Here is a 13,307-nt window from a genome sequence, read left to right on the forward strand (position 1 = left end):
CAGCCCTCTCTTGTCCATTCTGTGTACCTCTAATTGTAGTCACCCCTATTGGCAGAGTCTCCTTTCTCCAGTCCCATATTGTGTAGCCCTGAAATATCCCTTCAAATTAGATAATTCCAAACCACATTGCTCTACTAGAAGGATCGACATATTCCACTTGACACTTGCCCTCTTTCCCTCGCAAATAAAATACTTCCTCTCTTTATTAATTGATATCCACAACTTCTCTGCTTGATAAAAATATGCCTAACCCTTCTCGTCTTCTCTTGAGCATCGTTGTGGGGCTCTGGTCTCTTCAGAGGTTGTGCAAGTAGTGCTAAGACTTCATCCTCCTTAAGGATAGGTAAGTAGACTCCTGGTCCCATCACTCTGTCCCCATCTACCAGTCCTTCCTGCATGCCAAACCTGTACCTTAAGCCATGTCATCAACAGTTTAGTGTGACACCTTGTGACTGTGCCAGCCAGCTGGTAGTTATTTGATATCCTGATTCAAAAATTGCAAAGTAATATTTTTTTTCCTCAGAGTTTCTAACAAAATGATTACTGCTGCTCCAGATTATACATTTTCCTCACACCAAGATAACATTCTGCATTTTTACACAAAACTGTTCTAAAGCCTAGCATGAAGTTTTTTGACAGTATATTGTTATATTAAGAACAGATTAAAAGTTTTGATCAAAAATATTTTAAAAAAATAGCCTAGAATTGTTTGCATCTTCATATGCAAGCCATTTTTAACATTCTTTGTATTTTTCTTTCATGATACTTCATGAATGTAATGTCATGTTTTAGAGACTGACCAGAATACTACTAGTAGCCTGATGAGTGTGCTGTGAAGCATGTACCATTGGCAAGTGATTATTTTATATCATACTGTCTTATACCGATTCTGAAACGTACTGTAGTCTAAGTCACTTCAGAAATTCACTGTAGTTACATGATAAGCAGTCACTCAGGACTGATATTTTTATTATAGTATGGTTTATTGTGCATGACAGTTGTTTGCAGTTTCCATGCTGATGTTTTGCCCTCAGAAATTTCAGAATTACACATAATCCTTAGAAATAGGATTTAACACTGAAAGAGTTTCCAGGCTGCAGAACACCTTTGTTTTTTACGCAGTTTTGTTTTGGTTTGCTACTTAATGCAGGTTCAGCTGTCTTTACAAGGTTATGAAGAGTCTTGAAGTGCTGTTCCCTTTTAAGGAAGCATGTGCTGTCATTCATTTGTGTCTCTGGTAACTTATACAGTGCTGTACTATTTTTGTTCACACCCTGGTCTCATTACACAACATAGAATGTTGGTCTCACAAGCATCAGCCCTGCTGCTAAGTCAGTACAGTTTGTTAATCTGCTCTGAAGCTGTGACTGACAATTTAATGCACCCCTTTAGATTTGTAGTGAATTCTGTATTTTAAAAAAAAAAAACCTTGTTGCTACATTAGTTAAATACTTCTTGTGTATCTTATGCCAGTGGCCTTCCCTGTCTTGTTTTGTTTGTTGAATTGCTGAGAAATTGGGCATTAAATATCTGGTTTTCAAATTCATTTTTATGCTGTTAACCTGGAGACATGCTGTATGGTAAATGCTATTCTGTGAAGCCAGCCATTTGTAACCTTTTTGATCATCCTTTTTTTCAGTACTTCTAAGTTTATGGATTAACAAGCAGCTCAGCAAAGGATGTCCAGAGAAGACCAGGATGTCTTGTGATGGTGGGAGGGTTTCCGCATTATGTGCAGTTCTGCTGGTCCTGTGCTGATGAGGAGAGAGGAAATGTCAAGCTAGCTGCAGTGGAGAACATGCTGTCCATCTTTTTTTCTGCTGGGGAGGGTGTGTGGCACAGCTAGAAGAAGAGTGGCATAGCAGGGAGGTAAGTGTGCATAAAGCTGTCTGTCAAGCTCAAGGACCTTTTGTAGTACTTGCATATATGCATGTGGATCATTTTCAGACATTGGCTCTTATGTTTTTACTGTGACTTCTGAAATACCTGTGTTGATAGATTATGTCATGCTGTATTTTCCTGCATTACAGGATCTGTAAGTAAATATTTACTTCTGAGTACAGAAGATCGTGTATTCTGATTCCACAGAAACCGCTTGGACTAATAATATTAACACTGTAGGGCAGCATTACTCTGCTTTTTTGTAAAGGTGCAGTTTTTCAGGTAAGATGTTTACCTGAGGTCTTTCTTCTGCTTCTGGTGATTGTTCTGGTTGTTATTCTTCTTTCAGCTTTTCCCAGTTAGGGCTCGCCATAGCAGAACTCTGGTCCACTAATGATTGGCAGTAAATTTTTTGTGGGTGCCGAGTTGCCAGCTTGACGCCCAACCTTAAACGAAGGCATGCCCATTCTACGCATGTCTTTCAAACTCCACTCGACCATGGGGAGGACATGCAGACTCCACACAAAAGGCGCTCCAGCCGAGAATCGAACGGGAGAACTTCTTGCTGTGAAGCAACAATGCTACCGCTGCACCACGGTGGCTTTGGTGATTGATAGGAAATAAGTTTATTCCACATCACTTGAATAAAAGATGTTCACTTTCAACAGTGCTGTGACTAGTTTTGTCAACTTTCATGAGCTTCCATGAACTTGATCTTTGTGGTGCACATAGAAGTATATTCAATTACTGCACTGATAATGCTTTCAAATAATAAAAATTATAGAATTTACGTAATTTTATTAGGATTTGTTCGCCAGTGCTTCCTCTTCCAGCCATGATCAAACAATGATACTGTTCCTAATAATCTATCTTTTTTTTGGTATAACAAGCTTTGATGTCAGCCTGGTATTGCTGTGTACCTGTAATTAAATTCACTGCCTAATATGATGCCTCAGCAAATTCTTTCCATGCATTGTAATAGTGTGCATCTGATAAAAGACAAAAAGGGTGGCTTTATTTTCATTACTAGATCCCCATCCATCTGGCTTTACAAGTGCAGTACTGTTTTCAAATGTATAACCCATCAGTATTTTTCATTGTCTTCAGGTTTCAACTTCCACTTCTTGCTAGTGTGAACTGCTAGTTCAAACCACATACAACTTAAAATGTCACATTATTTCCTTTATAAACTTTCTTTCCTTCATCATGTCCTTCTGTTATATCCTTATTTTCACTTTCAGACTCTGCCTTTTCACTTGCAACTTCCCTTGCATTGCAGCAAGTACATTGATAACTCTCTGGAGTACAACAGTCTGATGACTTGCTTGAGTATTGTTGCCTTTGTACATTCCAAGCCTCATGCCTGGCAGTTAGTGCAAAGAATTAAGGCAGTGGTCTGTTTAACTCATGTAGTTTGGGGTTTGAGTTCCTCAGCATGCATTTGCCTACTCTGTGACTCTGGCCATGCCACTTAATTACACAGTACTTTTTGAATGAGCCTGGAAAAGGTCCATGGGCATCAGTGTCTGCCAACTAGTTAACAGGTAAGTAAAAAGTATACTGCATGCTGCATGTAGAAGAATCTGGTAGCTTTCAACATTATTTTGTGTCTTTCACTGGTACTTGGTGACTGTTATTTATAGTGGATATAAAAAGTGTACACACCCCTTTTAAAATGCCAGGTTTTTGTGATATAAAAAATTAAGACTACAATAAATAATTTCAAAACTTTTCCCACCTTGCTGTAATTAAATAAAACGGTGCTTCATCAAAGTATTAGTTTAAGGGTGTGCACACTTATGCAACCAGCTTTTTGTATGTTTTGATTTTTTTATATTATTCCCCAGATTTGTCTGTTTTTCATTTGAATTGTACAGGTTATAGGTCACATTAAAGGTGGGAAAAGTTTTGAAATGATTTAATTTATTGTGGTCTCATTTTTTATATCACAAAAACCTGGCATTTTAACAGGGATGTGTACACATTTTATATCCACTGTATGTATGTATGTATTTATTTATTTATTGCTTGCTTCTTAGTGGTACTGTTTTATGGTATTTCTGTTTTTCTTTATAAATGCTATTATGTTTGCGGTATCTGATGTTGCTCAATGATAAGATTGTATTTTCTTTTACTACATTGTATTGTCTTGCTCCTACCATAAATTATTACATTGTACCTGTGGACATACTGTATATCATGTATGTACCTCATCACTGATGTTCTTCGTGTTTCGCTGTTGCAGTCCTGATTTGTGGGATTTCTTGCTATGGAAGCTCTTGGCTGGCCCAACTACCAGAGTAAAAATATCCCTCCTACTAAGGCTGGCAAATGCCCTTCCCTGATGTCAGTATGCATGGGTATAAAGGGAGCCAGCTGACACCATGACATTTGTCTTTTCTAGCCGTCGGAGCCTGAAGCAGTGTTTTAGCATGTTGGTTGGTCTGTATTAGAGAGAAGTTTTCTAAAGCTTCTTCTTCTTCTTTTGGCTTTACCCAGTTAGGGGTCGCCACAGTGGATCACCTTGTCCGCTCATGATTGGCAGTGGAGTTTTACAGTGTCAAGTTGCCAGCCCGGCGCCCAACCTTCCACAGAAGGCACACACATGCACACACTCACACCTAGGGCCAATTTTAGAGTGCCCAATCCACCTACAGCATGTCTTTGGGATGTGGGAGGAAACCGGTGCACCTGGAGGAAACCCACACGACCACAGGGAGGACATGCAGACTCCGCACAGAAGGCACCCCGGCCGAGGATCGAACCGGAGAACCTCTTGCTGTGAGGCAGCAATGCTAACCACTGCACCACCGTGGCCACCCTAGAGAAGTCTTCTAAAGCTAAGTACCCAATTTGGGAACTGTTTTTCTTGCTTTAATTGATGTCAGATAAAGTTAACAATTGTCTACACTGTGGTAAACAAATTCCACACCAAGACTTTCACACTTTGTGTGTCACATGTTTAGGCCCAGATCACAACATTCATAATTGCTGTTTTTGCACCTGTTTCAATTCTAGGACTATGAGGTGTAGGGCCAAAATCTTAGCTAGGCATCTTAGTCTGTCATCTTTGCATCCTTTGATGGTGTCCTCTTCTACCTCTGCTGCCTTTCTGAAAGGAATGCCTACCAAAGACATATTGGAAGCTGCTACTTAGTCATCTGTGCATACCTTTATCAAACACTACCCCTTATCAGCCTTTTCCAAGTGTAGAGCAGGTTTTGCCACTGCCACTTTGCAGGGCATCCTCCCTTCACCACAATGTACCTTCCATCCTCATCTCAGCTTTGGGAATCATCCTACAAGTCAGAACTGCAACGGTGAAACATAAAGAACATAGTACAGTTGTGTACACGTACCATAAATGTAGATGTTTGAGTGTATTAACTGTTGCAATCCTCTTTCCCTCCTTCCTTCCCACTTTGCCTACAGTAATAGTCTGCGTCTATTTTCTTCATGAACCAGAAGACTCCTGGATGTCTACCCTGCAGGCCCCTTTAGCTACCTATGTCCCTTGCTTATGGCTCATCCTGAGGGCTCCTACGTTTTAAGGATCAAGAAAAAAATAATGTCATGGCATCAGCTGGCTCCCTTCATACCCAAGCATACTGATATCAGAGAAGGGTGTCTGCCAGTCTTAGGAGGAGGGAGATTGGTAGTTGGGCTGGTCAGGGGTTCCACAGCAGTAAAATGCCATGAGTCAGGACTGCAACAGTGAATATATTCGACCATCTGCGTTTATGTCAAGTGTACACAACTGTACTGTCTAGGTCTTAGTTTAAGATGACTCTGTTATAAACTAGTTCAATTCTCTGTTTAGCAAACAAATACAGGTATGTACTGAATAGAAGACTCTCCTTCCAGTATTCTTAGTATTACTTGATATCAGTGAAACAGCCATGCAGCAAGTATTATGTACTGTTATATGAAAAAAAATAATAAATTTGAATGTGTGTGTGTGTGTGTGTGTGTGTGTGTGTGTGTCTCTATATGTATGTGTGTAGGGTAACCTAATGTTGAACAAAGATTGAACGTTCGAGCGTACATTGTCTGAGGTTCAGGCCATCGACAAGTGGATTTGCTCCATAAGAAATCACTGTCGGTGAGTTGTGTCAGCAATGATGCCCTTTTTACAGGAATTTCTCCTTTTGTCGATTTGGTGAGAGCTTGGAGTATACAAACACACACACACATATATATATATATAGAGAGAGAGAGAGAGAGAGAGAGAAATTTGGGGAGGTGGGGGGGCTTGCCCCCCTACAAAAACACTTAAGCGTTTAAGTGTTCTTTGGCAGTTTTTTTCCCAGGAAATACACTTCGGGGGATTCCAGTCCTCAGCACATTTGCTTTCATCCACTTATAGTGGAAGCATACACACACACACACACACACACACACACACACACACACACACATGAAGAGAGAGAAGAGGAAGAAACTCTGTGTGTAGAATAAGTATGTATAGAGGGTGTGTGTGTGTGTGTGTGTGTGTGTGTGTGTGTGTGTGTGTGTGTGTGTGTGTGTGTGTGTGTGTGTAAGTGGACAAAGCCAAGAGTTAGAACTGCATGAAGGGGAAGTTTTGCTGAATTTTCTTTAAGCTTTATTTCGATCATCATGACTTTAGAACCCCCATTTATGTTAGTGCAATCCCTTCTGGTTGAAAATGCTTGTTGGGTTTTTTAGATGGTTTTGACCCTGACCTGAGTGAATCCAGTGAATAGAATAGGTGAATTAAAGCAGTTCTGACTTTTAGTGGGATTAAGCTTAAGGTGTGCTTTAGATGAATGTGGAGGTCTTTTCACTAAAGTACCATTTCTGTAGTTGTATTCATATCATCAGATGACTGCTTCTTTATGTTGACATAATGAATGCAACTCTTAAGGGTACCATTAATGTAAGGATAAATGATGTGTGAGAACAATGGCAATATATTGACTGTAGCCCGTACTGAAATTTCAGTAGTGTTTAGCACTTAAAGTACACACACACATTTGAGTGTGTGTCTTGTAATTTTTCCTAATCGTAAGGATCATGCCTCAGGTAGGTATGTATCCATCCAGCTTACCCTCTGGAGGAGATGAACATCCTCAGAGTGGAATTGGACTTCTCAGTTTGCTGAGGACTGTTGTAAATTCCAGAGCAATCTATGCCATCTTCAGTTCTTATTTTGTGCAAGAAACTTGCAGTCAGTCGATTCCAAGATGGCCGCTAGCTAGGAAGCATTCTTCTCAGTCAGCTCTTGTCAGAAATCTACAATCTAACCAAATCTGGGCTTCTGCACTTCTGCTACACCATCAGAAAATAAAGAATACTGTATTAAACTGCATACTAAAGCATCTTTTCAGCAGATTTGTAAAAGATACAGTATTTTTATATACTTACCTGCAAGATCAACGTGTGCTGACTCTGGAATTTCAGTAAAAAACTCAGGCCTCATCAGTAAACTACAGGAAACTACATAGAAAAATAAGAAATTTTGATAAATATAAGGACATGGACTTAATGGAATCTCAAACATCAAAAACAAGACTTTCACAATTAACCTCACCAGAGAAAGAAGTCTGTACAAAGAGACAAAAACCGTTAGACAGCAATCTGATTTACAAAAACAGACTGCCAAAATGAAGAATGAATAACCTTTCTTCATGGAAGAACTCAAGGCAGCTCTAACATCCTTTTTTCTACAAAAATAAATGCCTTTGGAAGTAATATAGATCAAATATTAACTAGACTAGAGAAAAATGAAGAGAAGACTGTAGAGAATGAAACTAAAATTGGAGAAATCCGATGAAGAACTAATGCCACAGAAAAAACAGTGTCTGATCTACAACAAAAAATAATTGACTTAGAAGCCAGATTAAGTAGAAATAATGTGCTCATTAGGGGTATCCCAGAAGCCTATGAACAAGCTTCTCTGTAAAATGCAGTTAAAGAAGTCATTGAAATATTCTTGGACAGCAATGCTACAATTCAAAATATTACAATAGAGACATTCCACAGAGCTTTAAGAAAATCACAGACTCTTGATGCCCCTAGGCAGGTCTACATGAGACTACTAAATGCAACTCATGCTAATATGATTATACAAGCTGGTAAAGCTAAAAAACAAATAATTTGGAAAGGTAACAAAATAATTGCACAGGACTTACCCTTAGCCATCAAGCAACAGAGACAAATTCTGTCACGTTTCTGTGCATACTTAATAAAAAACAAAATAAAATTCAAAATGAAGTATTCTGCCTCCTTACAATTCCAATACAAGGGATCCACATTCTAGGCAAACTGTAAAGATGAAGCAAACACAGCTTTCTTAAAAGCATTCAATGAGATCCCTTCAAACTAACCAGTAAACTGTAAGTAACAGTAATACTGCTTCAATCAGTATTTAAAGTGCATCTATATAGTAAATGACTTTAAATCCGATGAAATACAGGTGTCACTAGTATTGTTAAGCATTATTTTGTAGTTTCTGAAGGTTTTTACCTTTATATTGCCAGAAAAAGACTCCTTAGGCTGTCCTTTCCATTGCAGCATTCTAAAGACGTTTTTCCAGGAAGTTAAGCCACATCAGATGAACCGTGACCTTTGACCTCACGTCGCACATGTCAAGTAACTCATACAGTGATGTCAGAGCCAAATCAAGTCTATGGCAGCCTAGAAGTCCCAAAAAGAAGTTGGAAAATATGTGATTACACTAAGAGAGCCTCCAGTTTGAAAAGAATGCCATCCAGGAAGTAAGTTTTATTAAAATACTGGAAATCAAGAGACAACTGCAATTCAGGATTTGAAACAGGTTATGGCTCCATAATCTCACAGGTACTGAAATACTTCCTTAAATCACGAGCAGTAGTAAATTAAAGGCAGGTATAGAAGAAGAATATATTTTGTAAATAACTGACAGTTTGAATGACGGAAGGCAAAAAGCAAGACTTTAACAAGAAATGAAAGAAGGAGAGAAAAAAAAGCTAAGGTTAAAGGGATCTCTGCAGAATAAGACTGCTCATGAAGAAAAGAAACATAACATAGGACTGTGTGGTCATACTCTTGTAAATAAAACTGACTTTATGCTCATTCAACAGTTTTTTTTTTTTTTTTATCAACTATTATTTTTTTTAGCAGTAGGGGTTCTAGAGAAAGGTCATGATAACAGTATGTGTATTAGATGCATTTCAATTTGAAGAATATAAAGGAGATATATTTTATCTGCTTGTCTAGACGAATTATAAGAATGGTAGTATGTAACATCTGTTCATACCATATTGTATGATACACTCTACAGTAAATGAGTCAATTGCTCTATTAGGTCAGGTTTTTTATTCCTGTACTATATATAGTACTCAAATGAAGGTTAGAGAAAAGGTATGTAGCTAGACATATGGAACCTTCTACAAAGTTATGTATTATATTGTATACGATCAGTACAAGCCGTAAGATACACACAATGCCTAATTGGGTTAAAAACATCTATTATATTCATAACTAAGTTGCTGGCTGGGTAGCGTTTACCCTAGCAATTTTGTGATGTTTTTTTGGAATGCAAAATAATTATTGTATGATAGTTAAAATTGTATATATTTTCATTTTTTTTTAATTCTAGGAGTATGTTTATATTAACTGTTTACTGGACTTAACCCTTCTCTTTCAGAGGATAGTGGTAAGTGGTTAGGCACTAGGGAATTTCTGAAAGAGTGTTGTGTCACTTCCCCCTCTCATGCTATTGCATCCCAACACCCATCAACTAATAATCACAATGGTTTGCCAAATACTCTCCTCACAGCACATGTGTATTTCAACTAAAGGACTATTCAAATTAATATTAAGCTTAGATGATTAACATAGTCTCATGGAATATAAATGGTTTACAAGGCATTAAAAAGAAAAGGCTAGTTATGCACCTTATATACAAATCGAAGTCAGATATAACCTTTTTGCAGGAAACTCATATGACTATGGAATCATGGGACAAGGGTACAGAAAAAAACACTAAGTGGGTTCAGCAAATAATAGCAACTGGTGATAGTACCGTATCAAGAGGGACAGCTATAATAGTCAAGAAATCATTTAAATGGAACATCATTAAACATAGTATTGATGCAAAAGGTAGATGGTGCTATTTCACATGTTTACATCCAGCATACAACAAACCGTTTTTACTTTGTAATATATATGGGCCTTGCAACTATCAGCTTGATTTTGTAATTGAAATCTATAACTTTTTATTAAAGCACCCAGAACATCTGATTATAATTGGCGAAGATTGGAACATAACAATAAATTCATCCAAAGATAGATCAAATAAAAATTACACTCAGTCTCCTCATGCCACAGCCTTTCTATCAGAACTAATTGATGACTTCACCTTAATAGATCCCTTTGAACTTAACAACACAGACAGTCTAAGTAGCCAATAAACATATTTCTCCCCATACCAAAAGACCTGGTCTAGAATTGACATATTTCTAATTTCTCAAAGCATTGCTCTTTATGAAGTACAATATAATCTAGAACCTAGATCAATATCAGATCACTCAAAAATAAATTTAACAATAACACAAAATAAAAAGAGATATACTACCCACAATACCTCAAACTGGACTTTAAACTCAAACCTGCTGAAAATTAAAGAAGTGGAACAAGAGATTATAGACTCTATTATTCATTTAAAAGAAAACCCTGTAAGTAATGATAATTCTCTGGATATTCAATGGGCAGCCTTTCAAGCCACGACTAGGGGTACCTTCATCCAAAAAGCATCATTCTACAAAAAGCAAAAAAGTGAAAAAATAACTAACATAGAGGGCAAGCTAAAACAAATCGAAATAGAATTACAAACAAACCACACTCCCACTCTTGAGAAAGAAATGGCAAGTCTACAAAAACAATTAAATGAGATCCTAACACAACAATATACATTTACAGAAGTAAGGATGCTATATAAGTGTAAGGAATGGGCTCAGACCCCTTCAATAATGCTAGCAAGACTTATCAGTGTAAGGAACCCTGCATGTAAAATACAAGAAATAAAATATAAAGACAAAATTCATAACTCAGATAATGAAATAATACGGGTTTTTGAAGAAATATTTCAATCCATATATGGCCCACAAGGTCTTATTAATGACAACCTTTTCCAAATCTTTGTGGATAACTTAGACTTCCCTCAGATCAATGACTCACAATATAATAGTCTTAAAGAGGAAATAAATAAAACGATTGAGAAGATAAAATCTGGGAAAGCTCCTGGTCCTGATGGATACGTGTCAGAATTCTATAAACATTTTAAGCAACAATTAACCCCAGTACTTTTAAAGCTATATAATTATATAATTGAAGTTGGGATATCAGACCTTTATTTGAACAATTCCAAAACCATACTTGTAGCAACACCAAATACAAACTCCACAAATCCGAACAACTACAGACCTATAGCTTTGATAAATATAGATTTAAATATATTTTCAACAATTTTAGTACACAGGATGCAAAAAGTAGCTCCAGCTTTAATTGCACTTGAACAACTAGGCTTTATGAGTCAGAGATAAGTATGGGACAACACATTAACCACTGATGCCCTATCCCACTTATGTGCCAAGGATAAATCCCCTAAATATGTTTTATCAGTTGATGCAACAAAAGCCTTTGACAGAGTCAATCAAAAATTCTTCCTCGTTGTACTGTCTCAATTTAGATTCCCTAAAGAATATATGGAAATGATAAAAACATTATATAGTAAAGCAACTACAACTCTGTATATCTACATCTAACCCAATACAAATTCTTAATGGCACCAGACAGGGATGGCCAGTCACACCAATCCTGTTTAATTTCTATACAGAAGTATTATTACTACAAATCACTCAGAGACCATATTATCACTTTATTTCGATATCTAAAACCCAAATAAAATACACAGCCATTGCAGATGATCCCAATATCTACTTTCAGTATCCACGTTCTGACTTAAATAAAATCCTATCATTCATAGAAAAGTTTTCCCTAGTATCTAACTATGAAATGAATCCTAAGAAGTCAATTATATACCCAATTAACCCCCTGGGACATCAAGAATTTTATTTCCCGGAGACAAATGTTAAAGTGCAATATACGCTGAAATATTTAGTTATAATCTTTAACCATACACAATCAGATATGTTCAATAACAGTATAGTTAAAACCTGGTCCAGTATAATAGGTAACATTAACAAATGGGAAAAGACCGTCTACCTTATCAAAAGCTTCAAGTCAAAATGAATATACTGTCTAAGATTTTATACCATTTGAATGCCACCTTCATGAAAATTCCAGCTACCTTCTTCAACAAGATGAAAGTTCAACTACCAAAATTCATTTGGTACCCAAAAAGTAGAAGAATTAGCTATAATAAACTAATACTATCAAAAAAGGAGGTCTCAGCCTTCCTGATTTTCAACTGTACTACGAAATTATTAACGCTAGTTGCATCATGCAAATAGCAAACCATGACCCAAGAGGCAACGAATGGTATCCACAATGGATTAAATTATTTCACCAAAATATTACAACAGCTAAAGTTAACCCAAAAGTGATTCCCTTCTTAAATCAAGATATCCTTAAGACAACAAAAATTCACCCAATCTTAATAACTGTGAAATTTTCAAGAAATTACTGATATTAATAAATCTTAACGACATGATTATTCCGCTACAACCACTACATAACAACCCAGATATAAAATTAGCAAACTCCATGGTAAACCTAGATAAATACCCATTAATAAAAAAATATACAGTATGGGACTTATACCAAATACAAAACCTCTCAATGGAAAATATAGTAAACCTACTTAGAGCAAGCAACAAATATAGGGTGATAATTAAACAAATCCTATACTTAGTGTAATAACCAAAGATATCAATGTACTTGAGCAAGATGTCAAATTATAGGTTCATAGGTTCATACTAGGCTATCTGCCCTAGGGCATTTATAAGCCTAGCCAGAGTGTGTTTGGCTTTCGCCACCCATTTTAAATGAATTTTGCTATGCCCTTTTTCGAGGTTAGTATACTGTGCCTCTGTCTAACAGTGACACAAGTGATACCCAGGGTAAACCTCTGATCTCCATCCACACATCAAGATTCCTCTTGAAGAGAGTCAATGAGGGACTCTGCCTAACCTGGACTGGGATTTTATTCCAGAGTGAAGGGAGCCTCTGGGTTATGAATCTGTCCCTCCAGCATGTCCTATTTATTTCAGTGCTGAGGTTTAATGTTGTGTTACCATTGCCACCATGCATTTCACTGCCAAGTCTTGAACCCAGGACCCTGTGCACAACAAATTTAAAAACTGCTCTTAAATAAAAACAAAATGCTCTCAAATACATGTAAATTATAAGCACAAATTCAAAATTAAAATACAATACTTTTCTCAAAGTTGTGGGAAGAAAAA

General features: G+C 37.0%; 1 protein-coding gene across 1 annotated transcript in view; it reads left to right on the forward strand.

Moving 5' to 3' along the window:
• The window catches only part of FAM214B (family with sequence similarity 214 member B), a 2,663,862-nt gene that overhangs the window by 1,744,511 nt on the left and 906,044 nt on the right, over window positions 1–13,307 (forward strand). Inside the window, exon 9 of the mRNA XM_044077337.1 lies at window positions 1,640–1,869. The gene's annotated coding sequence lies outside the window, so the exon portion shown is untranslated. The remainder of the gene's footprint in view (window positions 1–1,639; window positions 1,870–13,307) is intronic.

Source organism: Protopterus annectens, chromosome 1.part1 (assembly GCF_019279795.1).
Source record: "Protopterus annectens isolate FY-2018-M chromosome 1.part1, PAN1.0, whole genome shotgun sequence".
Classification (NCBI taxonomy): domain Eukaryota; kingdom Metazoa; phylum Chordata; order Ceratodontiformes; family Protopteridae; genus Protopterus; species Protopterus annectens.